General features: G+C 35.6%; 1 long non-coding RNA gene across 1 annotated transcript; it reads right to left on the bottom strand.

Annotated features, from left to right (window-relative positions):
* Positions 1–3,796: 3,796 nt before the first annotated feature.
* On the bottom strand, positions 3,797–13,633 carry LOC133522029 (uncharacterized). Its single transcript, XR_009799980.1, has 2 exons — positions 12,913–13,633; positions 3,797–4,307 (listed from the first exon to the last, which is right to left on the bottom strand). It is a non-coding gene; the product is annotated as an uncharacterized LOC133522029 (long non-coding RNA).
* Positions 13,634–13,934: the final 301 nt, after the last annotated feature.

The following is a 13,934-nucleotide window of genomic DNA, read 5'->3' on the forward strand; positions in this document are numbered from 1 at the left end:
AAATAAATACTTTCAATGTGTCTGGGTTAACGTTGTTCATAATGATTATTCCAAATTTAAAACCGATAACTTAAGTGGTTCTCGAGATATTTAACGATGTGACAGACAGACAGACAGACAGACAGACAGACGGACGGACGGACAGAGTCGCACCATAAGGGTTCCTTTTGTACCTTTTTGGTACGGAACCCTAAAAGTTACACGCAGCCAAACCTTCAACAACACAGTAGTTAATTAATTAAACTCGAGTGATATGGTACACTATTATAACTGACGGCGTCCCAGCCTAGTCGGTAGTGACCCTGCCTACGAAGCAGGATGTCCGGGGTTTTAATCTTGGTTAGGACATTTACATGTGTGTTTATCACAATTAGTTGTTCCTGAATGATGTATACAGTGAGTATTTTTGATATAACCGCAAACTCAAATTAGATGTAGCTTTTAGTGATATAAAACAATTTCCCAAGATTTTTTTTATTTAGTCTTAACTACCTGAGCATAATTAATTTATTGATAATGTTTCGAGCAACAATGTATTTCGTACATCATGGTCACTTGTGACAGTAGTAACTTCGCGTTATTAAATGCGACGTTTTGAGTTAAAGCAAAGTGGGGATGCATTGCTTGATGAATTATTTTATTAGGAAAAATAAGTCATCCATTTTTTATAAAACCCATAAAGGTGTGTTTATTAAAGCCTAAATTAACTACCTTTGATTATATGTTCGTATCAAAAATATTTGCGGTATAAGTAACTATATATAACTATATATTATGGGGGACGATGTTACGCACGTCCGCAGGAATTGTCACTAACCCCCTGCACGTGTCCCCTGGGTGGCGCTAATCGAGTAACCTTTCGGCTGCTGTTCCTATTGTCATTCATCAACCTCACAGCAAGATAACCGAGTCGCTACTAATTCCGCGAATACTTTGATAGTAAGCGACCAGTTGTGTATTAGCCATACGATTAAATAAATAAGATAAGAAAAAGAATAAGAATTAGAATAATAAACATATATAAATAAATAAACTATACACCGTGTTTTTATTGAATTCCATTAACCCCCAGAGTTAATGGTATGGGTAAGTACGTTTAAGGAAACTAAATATATATATACCATAAAAAGCAATTAAATGTTGCATATAGCGTTGTTGTAACACGGGCATTACATTTAATTAAACTAAACAATTGAGAACTATGACATATCAATGTCATTTTGAACAACAATCGTCCGAGATAGTATTAATGTTTAATAGCAAATGTACACACTCGTACTAAACACTAATCAATATGTAAACAGGGCCTAAGGCAAGTGCATACGCTCGTAACGGCCTTATAAGATAAAAATAAATTATTAATGATCTCCGAAATGCAGTTAAATAGAATACCTACCGGTGTCTTTGAGAAAGATACTTAATTTAAGCTCAGGAATGCACCCTTGAAATTAACGAAAAAAAAACCACGGTGTATAATTAATATTATATATATGGTCGTCTAGTACCCACAACACACACAAACCTTACTGAGCTTATTGATGTGTGACTAGGTCGATCTGTTAAAATTGTATTATAACGCACAGGCCAACCCTTTTATAACGTTAACTTTTAATAAGTGCCCTTTCTAACTTTTATGCATATTTATTAGATCTAGGCTAGAGGCAGGGGTGACTAGGTAAGGAAAATGCAATAAGTTCCATTCAGTGCATGTGGAGCGTGAAACGACGGCTTCAGTCAGAATATCCTCCAGTCAACGAGGACTATTACAGTGGATGTCGAAATTATCTTGAGAAAGTGATAGAAAATGCTACATTGCAACAAACAACAACAACAAACCTCTATCTCTCTCCAAAATGTCATGTTTTACTTAAAACGCACTAAAAAATTTATTCCACCAACACACAAAACATTCAACGGTGTGTTTGTCGAAGTTTGTCATGTTTACATTTTGCTGATCCCTGGATTCTATGTAATATCGATGTTGTACCAACCATGTACAAGCAAGCATGTACCTGTTTAAATATCGATGCTTACAAATGTCGATGGCTTTACGTTCATTAACGTTACGTTCAATTACGTTCTTTACGAATTTTGGATTGTGGAGCTAAATCAGGTAAAAAAGCACATCAAATATTATATGTAGGTATTTAATTGTAATCGGTCAGATTTATATAATGTATATACTCATTTCTTTATTAATTTTATTTTCTTTTCCTTTTGTAAGAATTCGATATGTTTTCTGCAAGAGCTACGTATTAATCTAAGTATAAAGAAAAGTAATTGCATAATTTCTATAGTAATCTAAATTGTACTTTTTCTTATTTAATGCATGTTAATTATAAGTTGTAATGTTTTGAAAAGATGTGTCCCGCCCTGATACCCTCCTCCAATTGAGTGGGTATTTAAATTTTCTCGGGTCAGAGGTGGAGAGTTAGAGCCGGTGTAGCTTTATTTGACGTTCATAAGCGCATTGTAATATGCCTCATTGAATAATGAACTATCTTTATCTTATCTATAAATCCAGAGGTTTTGACTGGAACAAATGTTGACGATATGAAAAACAATGGATCAAAACACTTGCAATACATAATTCTCACTACATAAAGCGGATGAAAACATGTGTAGATAAAATATTAATTCAATTTAAATGCGTAACAAACCAATTCTTCACGTACTCCTATTTGATAAGAAATAACATTCATTACCATAAGTAGCAATCGAACATTTCCAACAGTCGATAGCAAAAAATTGGCTTCTAAATTCAAAAAAATATTATCTGCAAGTAGGCCTCAGAGGCTCTTTTACAAGTCAGAACATTAACGAGAAGATTAGTAACGATAATTTTCGATAGCAATTCATGGTAATACGAGAATATAGAATTCAAGAGTAAACTATAGTCAAAACGGTATGTCGATGGGGAAGGCAAATAAAATTATTTTAGTTTTAAAGACATATTGTACTATATGTATGCTAGTTTTAAGCTATCTATTTATGGGCCTATAGTTGCCTAAAAATAAAGATTTTCTATTCATTCATTCATATCCAGCTTGAAACGAATGTAGTATTGTATCTTACATTGACACTTTTTACCTAACTCTAACATTTTTCTCGAAAAAAAAACCATCAACATGGACATATTTCATGCTAAAAGGGGAGGTTGCGTCCATGTTGCGTCACGGGGAGGGGAGGGAACGCTAGTGTGCGTAAAGCACCATATCCAAAGGTATCATACCGCATTGTTTCAATTGGATATAATTTGTTTTTGAAAAAACATAATTTAACAGAATTACCTAAGTATATGAAAAACGCTATAACGATATTTAGTACTTTAGGTGACCGCTGATAACTGCATGTTTAAGCTATCGATACGCAGTAGAGTAGGTAGTAGCACGTAGTAGGTTATTACTATGGTAAGGGTATTTGATCACAAATCGACCATGAAGCTTAATCGAATTTGTGTGTTGCCAGAATAATAGCTGACTTATTAAGAGCTGGAATTAATAAAATAAATTAAAAATACCTGGTCATATCATAACATAGTTTTAGCCAAATTATATACACTATATGGGAATTAAATTATGACTTCGGCATAAAGGGGTGCGTTCATATATAATGCTGCTTTCGAAGGGAGTAAAATTACGTTTTACTCCAAAACGTACAAGGTAATACGGATTATTATATCAATACAATTGGCAACCCACATACAAGTATATAAGTCAAATGCAACGCTGACTAAACTCCGTTTCTAAACGTCTTAATCTGTTAAGTAGTCGCTAAATAATGAAATACTTGCAAGTTTTTGTTTTGGTAAGCTAATTTATTATTCTTTCTACTACTTAAATGAACACAATTAATCATCCTTTTAGTCCAAATAACACGTATATTACTTCCAGCAGAGGTAATTAGTGAAACCTGAGAATCTCTATACTACTCTGCAAGTCTCTTCATTGCAGTGATGGTTCCAAAAAGCATTGCCAAGGCTCGGAAAATCACCCGTCATTTTAAAAACATAGCCTTAATGTAGGATCTATTTATGTGTAGTGTGTTGTGTTGTGTATTTGTGTGTAATGTTCGTTCAAAGTCTACGGACGTCATCGTCATTGGGGCATATTAAACGTTGACATGGGTAAAGAAAGTCTCTGTTGTACGGTACAGGGTTGTTTTCAAAGTGACGGGCGTTTTTCCGAGTCTTGCACATTGCCATCGTGATTGTAAAGGTAACATTCCATTCGCAACGTTACTCCTGCAGGAAATGTCAATTTCAATTGTTATGTCCTGGATGTTTGTCTTATTTTCACCACTGCAATCTGAAGCAAAAATAATATTCAAATCTCGAATCCGACACTCAATTTATAAAAAACCTTCACCGTAACATCGCTATTTTCCACGGCAATGCAGCATGATGCAATGCGGGGATACTCAACTGGAATTAATTTTACCGACCGTAACCGTCAGTTAACCACTGTGTGCAGATTTGGTTTGTGACATTGGAATGGTGACTGCAGCAGCATTACATTATTTAATAAGTTTGTAGTGAGCGATCCGACTGAACGTCTAGGAGGAGTTTTGGCCGAAGGGTGTCAAGTTTCGGCAGTTCCGCGGCCGGCTCCCGGACACTGCGAGGTTGCGTTTGCGTACCTATTGCATGGCAACCATACTGTGATTTGTAGTGTTTAGTTTTAATATATATTGTTATGATATGTATGTTCGCTTTAAGGTATTTATCTATGGGCCATTAGTTGCCTGAAATAAAGATTTTTATTTCATTTTATTACAGTTACAACGTCGTTGCTGTAGTGTTAACGCGCGCGGAGTCGCTGTTATTCTTTTACATAACATGTGTGACCGATTGAATATTCGAATCGTGGCAGTAATGCGGGAATGACAGCAATACAATATATTAATAAAATGTACAGTTGCCATTACCCTGTCAACAGTAACGCTGCTGCAGTCGCAATCCGAATGTAACCTTAATGCTATTTGGTAGAAAGTGTGCATATCTACCCGCAAAAAAGTTTTAATGATAGAAAATGTTACTTCTTTCAGGGATTTCTGTTGATACTCTCCTTTGACTATGGTGAAAGTATACCGCCGAGGCCCGAGAGTTATGAAGAGTGGTATAAACGTAAGTATTCATATTGAATTTTTATCATACATAGTTACTTAAAACGAATTTCAAGTTTTAGCTCATGTATTTTCAGTAAATTGTGCGACATATTTCATACATAGCAAAGTTATTTGTGATACCTACAGCAAGTTTATGGAGAGTAATCCTGACAGATAGAAAATAAAAAATAAAAACGGTCAAGCGTAAGTTCATTCCATACAAACTTTAAATGCAAATAAACACGAAAAATTTTTGACCAGAAGTATATACTTAGTGTAATTGTGTATAGCGCCATATATCGGCAAATTGACTAACGAATTTGCGCTACCCGATGCGATATGTATGTTGATTTATCAGAGATAAGTAAATAATTTTCATAGGAAGCGATTTCAGTAATTTTTCATTTATTTAAAATAAGGTGTTATTAGTATAATCTTAAATGTTGAATTGAAGAATTGTTTTAAAATGCTCAAACGCTTTCAAACGATACCCCACTTGACTGTAACTAGACTGAAATTTTAGCCCCTCGATTGGTCGGACGATTCATAAGACTGGTGCGAGATTTATACTCGTATTGAACTGTCAAAAAACTCAATATAAAACCCGAACTAGCTATCGTGAATCAACTTTTCAACTATTTTACGATTGTTTCAGGTGAGGTATTGAACTGCGAACCTGGATCACACTTATTGGGTTACAACCAAATGGAGGATTGTATCTGCGAAAGTCCAGGAGTCCTCGGCCACTGCGTCAGATTTCAGCCAATGCCAGTGCCAGTACCGCCTGGAGGTTACCACTAGACAATGTGCGTGGTAATAAATTACCCTTAATGCTTATTAAAGGCGATTACAAACTTTTGAAGTTTTTCATGAAGATTATTTAATTTTAGGTTATGCCTGTTCTCTCTTCACTCCTCACTACTTCTGCACTTTGAAAATCACTCTGGGGGTAGGACAGACAAGGCCACGTAAATAGTGCTGGTGGAATTATTTCAATTTTTAGTAGTAGTAATAGTGAGATAAATTGTTAACTTAAAGGGTCTAGCAGGCTAAGCGAACAAGAAGTGCCCCCAACGACGGATTTTGTCGATATTTCTGGTAGTGTACTGTTAGGTCCTAAGGACCCTCCATGCTTAACATCAGACCTCGATTCTCTTTTGTTTGCGAGTTATTCAGGATAACGTAAAATAATTAGGGTATCATTGAAAGTGTCATATTTTATAAACGATTCAAGTTACGTGAACTAAACAAAATTATATTTGATAACAATAAAAAAAACTACAAAATGCATATTTTTTACCAGCATCCTGTCCTTAAACTTCATTGCAAAAAATAAAAATATTTTTTTCCTTCCAATTTTTTTTTTACTTTTCGCCGAGGTTCACCTCCAAAAAAAATATGCATGAGTAGCCACTAATTCCCACTACATATACATATAAAAATATTTGCACAAATGTTCGTGCTTCATGTCAAAAAAAAACGATTCTCCAATAAGTAGTCACTGGCATTATATGTACAGATAGAAGTACTGGTCATTCGTTTTTCGTTCATTTCTTATGTCCGTCTCATTCTGTGTTCGTTACTCATTCTTTATTCGTCTCGATCGCTATACGTCCCTATCGTCTTGAGTCCAATTATGTAACCTGTCTCTTTCTTAATAAGTCTTTTTCGTTTTTCGTCACGGTCTTCCTAGGACTATGTCTTTGTTTGTGTCTCTCGTTTTTGGTATTATTCGCACTTTATCTTTAGTCACTTTCGTTATTCGTCTCACTCTTTTTTTGTCTTTAGTGGTAACTCGTTCCGTTATTTTTGGGCACGTTCGCTAATCGTCCGGTACTGCGTAGGTCTTAGTTGCTATTCATATCTCCTCCGGATCGGAATTGATAAACAAATTGAAGTTTAGGAGACATATACAGAACGGAAAAAAAATGAGGGCCCTGAAGGGACTGGGACTTAGATACTTAAGATAGCTAATTTTTCTCAAGATAAACATTATTTCATTTGAAAATATAACTGCATTCATAGCAACCGAGACGCAAAACGAATGTAACGATCTTAGAATTAGACTGAAAATGAATGAGACTAATCACGAATGTGACCAATAACGAATGCATGGAAAAAAAAATGAGACGAATAAGTGAATGAGACCAAAATCGAAAGGGAATAATTAAGAATGAGTCATAGGAAGACCGTGACGAAAAACGAAAAAGACTTATTAAGAAAGAGACAGGTTACATAATTGGACTTAAGACGATAGGGACGTATAGCGATCGAGACGAATAAAGAATGAGTGTCGTCACTCATTACACCGACCGTGACGAAAAACGAAAAAGACTTATTAAGAAAGAGACAGGTTACATAATTGGACTCAAGACGATAGGGACGTATAGCGATCGAGACGAATAAAGAATGAGTAACGAACACAGAATGAGACGGACATAAGAAATGAACGAAAAACGAATGGGACGAATTACGCTGATACCGGTACTTCTATCTGTATTACCTTGACCGTACTTTAGCGTGAAACGAGCATTATTAAGTCCATCAGGGTCCTGTCATCGTAATGAGTAATAAGAACTTCTAGTTTTTAAGTTATAGATAAGTAATAAAATAGTTACAATTGTTACAAACAACCACTGTTTAGTATGGAGGAGCGGGACTTCCTGACACAGGTATTTCATATGTGTACCCAACATTTATGAAATAAATCGTCTTCATTTTCATTTAATCAGGGCCGAAATCGTTTTATTTTTCAAACTGTTTTCGTTCATTCATCCTGTAATTTCGTTTCCGTTTACGGTTAACGATTAAAGAACTACATTAAAAATTCCCACTTTATTTACAATAACAATATACTTAATGGACACAGAGGATTACTATAGCTTAAATCTAAAATAGGCCCTTGAGGCATTGTACCAATGATGCTGGCGGCATTTTCTCGTTGTATTGCAATACTGATATATTGTGCGAGGAAGCAGCCAGCTCTTCGGTGACCAGTTACGTCAACCAGACGCTTTGCGATTTCTGCAAAAAAATTAAAACTCGATATAGATTGAAAAACAGTTTACGCCAAATTCGTTCGTCTTCCGTTTTTGTAGTATGAAATGAACCAGTTAAATTAAAAATATCGAAGCAAGATAGTACGAGTGAATTTTGCTATCTCTTTCACATATGAACACGAGGGTCTCCGAGTGCTGAGAATAACCGGTATTATATCGATCACCGTAACCATTAACGGTTTCGTTCCATTTGCGAAATACGACGAAATTGGTTAATTTGCGTTCAGTCAATTAACCAGTTTTTGAATCAGGTGATCCGTCTGCTCGTTTGCCTCCTCTACCATAAAAAAAATAATAATAATAATATAACGGTTTCGGAACAAAATTAACAAGTATTTCAATACCGGTTCCGAATCCTGATTAAATCAAACATAAGTCGACGAGAAACTTTACAACTTTATTTGCTATTTTGCAGTTACAAACTTGACTTGGAACCGACTTCAATCTGAGAGTCGATGGAAGCAAATATTTTAATAAATAAAGTATTTTGCATACTTATACAAATGATAAATTTCGTAAATATTTTTTTTCTTAAAATAGTACATTACGATACAAGTGCGAAAAATAGGAAATTCGAAACGAGTGGCGATAAATTAAAACACGACCGAAGGGAGTGTTTTAAATCGACACGAGTTGCGAATTACCTATTCGCACATGTATCGTACAACGTTTTACAGTACATATGGCCCTTTAAATGTTCGACACAGTAACGTAATATGCTACTTCTCGCACTAGTGCTATAAAGTAGCCCCATATGTACTGTAATGGGTATTTCTACATAGGTCAATTATATTAGATTTTAAAACCCTTCGTAAAAGCTAACAAGCTCTTTTTGGCTTACAGTTTTCTGATGTTGCATCACCTGTTCCAGTGTAGGATTCGAAATAAAGTAATAATGTTGCAGTCGCTATTGGAATGCTACCTATAAACCTCCCCATAATGGAACAGGCACCAGTAATGGGATGATATTGACAAATCCTGCAAAATAAGTCTTTATCATTAGTTTTTAAACACTGGCTACATTTTACCACAAACAAAAACCATAGAGATGCTTAAGTTAGGTGTTTCATTGATTTTTCTTTATTTTAAAATTAATGGCACCTTACATCCCATGACTGGAGCATAAAAACATAGTTTTTATTTGCTAATAATATTGAAACCAATTGCAGTATATTTCATTAAGTACATTGAAAATATGAAGGACGAATAGAACATTCAACTTTTAACGCATAAAGTGGTAGAAATTTTACAGGTACCGAGAAAATATCAAAATACTCCAAATTTTCTCTTAAATGTCCCATGACTGGTGCCGTTAACATATATGTGTTTTTACAGATACTTCACGTTTTCCCCGGTGGTCTAGACCCAGCATTACGAGCTCAGGTGTAAAATGTAGCACGACTCTGTAATTGCAATCTCCTCCAGATATTTATTGAATCCTTCTCACTTTAAGGTGATCGCACCAGCTGGGACTAGAATCTATATTAAACTTGGTTTAAGCTTTTTACACTTTTTTATATATCTGGATTTAAAATAATAATCAGATGGCAACTGCAGCTGCATTGCTTTGGTGGCTGCGATGTACTGCTTTAAATTTCGATTTAAGTATTCATAGCTGCAAAAGCGCATACCCACTTTATGAATGGAACATATCGATAAAGTTGGTATGCACTTTTGCAGCTCGCTGTATTTACTTTTCAGTCATTCCAGCAATGGTATAGTCATTCTTTTGAGAGGACGTTTTGATTGGGGAGTGGTTTGACTTCAGCAAAAAGTTCAGTTACAGCAGATTTGCTTACTTGACGAATTCTATTAATACAATTTCAAGTTCTTCACGTACTCCTATTTGATAAAAAATTACATTTGATACCGCTATTTTCCCACATTACAAAAAAAAATCATTTTATGCCAAAAATTACTTACCTAATTTTGGAAAAGAGCTAATACTCTTCAAACTGCTGGATTTATTTTTATCAAACATACCTAAGAAATTAAGGAACCCAAGAAACTCGCTTTCACGTAAAAAAACCGTATCGAAATCGGTCTATCGGTTTTTAAGCTACGATACCACAGATAGACACACACAAACATTGGCGTCAAACCTCTCTTTTTGCGTCAGGATCGCCGCACTTCTTAGTAATTGTATCCAAGACCCAAATTATATTCGTACATGGATTAGAGCTGCGATAGGGTTTCCTAAAGCTCTTAGCCAGGCTCTTAGTAATAAAAGGCCAGTGTTCAATTGCCCTAAATTTATGTGATGCCACAGAAGACTGAACTAACCAGAGTACCAGATTCATACAACCGTTACACTACTTTAAGTGCTTAGGCACCAATGTTATTCCTGGTAATGGTAATACGGCAATTCGCGTACGTTCTGTTCAAAAACACGGCATACGGCAGCTGTTTCATTGGCGTATCTCCCATACATTTTTCCCGCACTTTTGCGCAATTTTTGTATTATGGCTATATTCTTATGGCTTCTCTACACGATGGCCCAGCGCTGGTCCAGTGAGATGGTCATCCGATGGTTGAGAGCACGCACTATGGAATGGACCACATGTAGAATTGTAGATGCGTACGCACCGTCGCACCTCCACTACCTCTGATGTGCGGACGAAAAACGACACCGTGGCCATCCCATCGCCATCCCGCCGCGCCATAAGCCATCCAACAACACTACCCTCTCTACACGCTGGCCCATCTTAGTAGGCCAGTATGACGGCCGATCGTGTAGAGGAGCTATTAAAATGTTTCTCTTGGCGCACGAAGATTTAAAACTCCTTAGAAGTAGCCTCAAAATTTGACAGGAACAATACTGTTAGACACAGTCGCGCCAGATACAACCGAATTTAGCGTCGCATTTCATTGACAACACGATTAACGCGTTGAGTGTGGTTAGCTACACTTCACTGACGTAATTGCGTCGTGCGTGTCTGTGGTAGGGCTTACTTCTCTGTATCAAGTTGTCACTCTGGTTAGTTAAGTCCTCTGTGGTGACGAAGTAGGCAAACAATTATTATGTAAATAGGGACGTTAAATGTTTGTGCTTTAGTGAATTGTAATATTCGTAATGAAGTGTTCTTAAATGAACTGTTTTTCTTCTTGTGGTAATTATAATTTTAATTAAGTCATATTACGGTTTTTGTAGGCATCAAAAACTTTTTTTTATTATAATTAAAATCAAGGGAGACCGCTAACTCTATAATGGACCTTGGTGTAACTTAGTCAAAATTTACAATTATAATAAAAGTATGAATAGTCATTCTTTATTTTAACAATAAACTATGATTATGTAATGGTGTATTTAATCATCATATTCACCGAAAGACGCCCACTGCTGGGTATAGGTTTCCCAAAGACCTATACCTAACACAGCGACTGGTCGTTAGCTGCTCTCATCCAAAGGTTCCCTGCAATTTGAAATAGACTGTCAGTCCACCTGCTGGGGTCGTTTTCCTACTACCTACATCCTTAGATTCGCATGAATTCGCTACTCAAAACCATATTGCACTAACGGTCTAATATAATAATAACGAGGCGTGACGTAGGAATGTAACAATCCCATCGCCAGCTGGTTTTCCTAGTGCAATTAGTCAACACGAGGGAGCTTGTGGCAAGCTTTTGGGGAGTAGCGATGAATAAAATTGCATGCCATGTTATTATAAATGCAGGCGTCTGTTATATATGCCCGTTCTTATCCCCTTGCGGATGCTGCCTGTACATGCTCCCGTGACACGGGCAAGGGCAGAATGCTCTACGTCACGCAAGTCTCCCAAAAGCCCGGAGCACCATTGTTCCGTGATGGGTAAAGACATACTTATACTTATAACTTTATTGCAAATAAAAACACCGTGCATTTATTTGAAAATGAGTTTGCGCCGGAGTACCTGTCCTTAGAACGTAATTTAGTTTTATTTTTATATAAACCTATCAAGAATGATGGCATGATTGGCATGTATGTTAAATGTTTGAGGGGTTCAGGATAAACACGGTATCTTAACATATTTGACCTTAATATTACGAGTACGAGTCACGATCAAAACGAATTTCGTGAATATTTCCTAAATACGCCCGTCCGGGCTTGGGGCACAGACATAATATATATCTACATATGTAGATGCCTTATGTACCGCAATAAAAAACAAATGCGTAAATGTTTCAGCGACATATCTATATTACGTCAGTTAGATATTGTTGTCATAATGATAATTATTATATCATCCAACGATTTACACCGAATCGTTAAAGACGACAACATTGATAATATCGCGGTAATTCTGGCTTTCAAAAGTTTACGTTTGACAATCGAAGTAATAGCGCCGTCTGCTATCTACCTACTCAAGCTATCAAAATTGGAGTAGGTATGATTTTTATACACTTTACAAGTTAATAACTCATTGGTTGTAGAATCTATAGTGGTGGTGAATCGATCGCTTAGTATTAGTACAAAATGCATGCAAACAGTTATCATTTCTAAATTAGATATATTTATAGTTTCGCACCGTTTAACATATATTTGATCAAATAAATGGCCGTCGGTCTATGCAGAGCTTATGCTAAGGTGATTATTATAACAGTGGTCAGTACTGTGTGGTCTACATAGGTGTATGTCCGCCTGCGGGCTCGGGTTATGAAACGAGAATAACAGATGCCTGCCATGTCGTGTCACAAAACTTTCTCCCATCTGTAGCTTTTTCAAAAGATACATGTCCTAACAAAGAAAAATTTATACAAATTACTTTACCTTTACAAAAGTCTAATTTCGTAAGGTTGCCAACTTTTCTTAGACTCGAATATATTTTCACAAATTATTCAATAATAACAAAGGAAATACGTAGATAAGTAAACAAGAAATAGCATTTTGAGGTTTTCTCTACAAGTTTGACATTACATAACGATGGATGTCGTTATTTTTTTGTAAATAGGTTAGAGTGGTCCGAGTCAGAGTGTATTAAAGTGCAAAGAGGCCGTTATCGAGTTGACGAGTTTAGTTGCAAAAATGTCAAATTGATAGATTTAGTCGATGAAATTGTACACCTTTTGTTAACTATTAGAAATAAAAAGTATAAACTGGTTTCTATTAGCACGTCTTGTTATCTTTCATTCTAATGGATCTTTTTTTTTTAAACAGAGTCACTTAATTAGTAACGATTTTTTTCTGATGGACGTTTAGGTAAACGCGCGTAAAGCACTGATTTTGTCGATCTTATTTGTAAATTTCGTAAATTTTGGACTGCTAAAAATGTTAATTTTGTATTACAAATACGAGTATCCTGTACTTCAACTTTAATAAACTACATTTTTATTATTATAAATTTGAAGTAGTGTAAATGAAAGACGAAATCAATTTTCTCCAAAATTACTTCAAAACAAGTGACAATTTGTGTGTATATCGAATTAATTTCAACGTAATTTTAATGCTTAAACAATCTACAACATTTGCTGAAACTGTTCTTGTACATCATTTTGTATAATTTACCACCATATTTTTGATATTTTTTTATAATTGTCCTTTCTCGTCATATATTACCGGGGACGCACGCTTGCGACCTCATTATTAAAAGGCAAGATGAGATATTCTAATATACGTAGAAACCAATACTTGTTATTTAGATATTACGTAAAAAAGGCGTACAATTTCAACGACTAAATTTATCAATTTTACATGTTTGCTCTAAAATCGTTACCGGGCTCTTAAAATAAAATAACATAATTGACTTTATAACCCGAATGGCGAATGAAGCCGAGAATGCCTGAAAGATGTTT

The sequence above is a fragment of the Cydia pomonella genome, chromosome 10, assembly GCF_033807575.1.
Source record: "Cydia pomonella isolate Wapato2018A chromosome 10, ilCydPomo1, whole genome shotgun sequence".
Classification (NCBI taxonomy): Eukaryota; Metazoa; Arthropoda; class Insecta; order Lepidoptera; family Tortricidae; genus Cydia; species Cydia pomonella.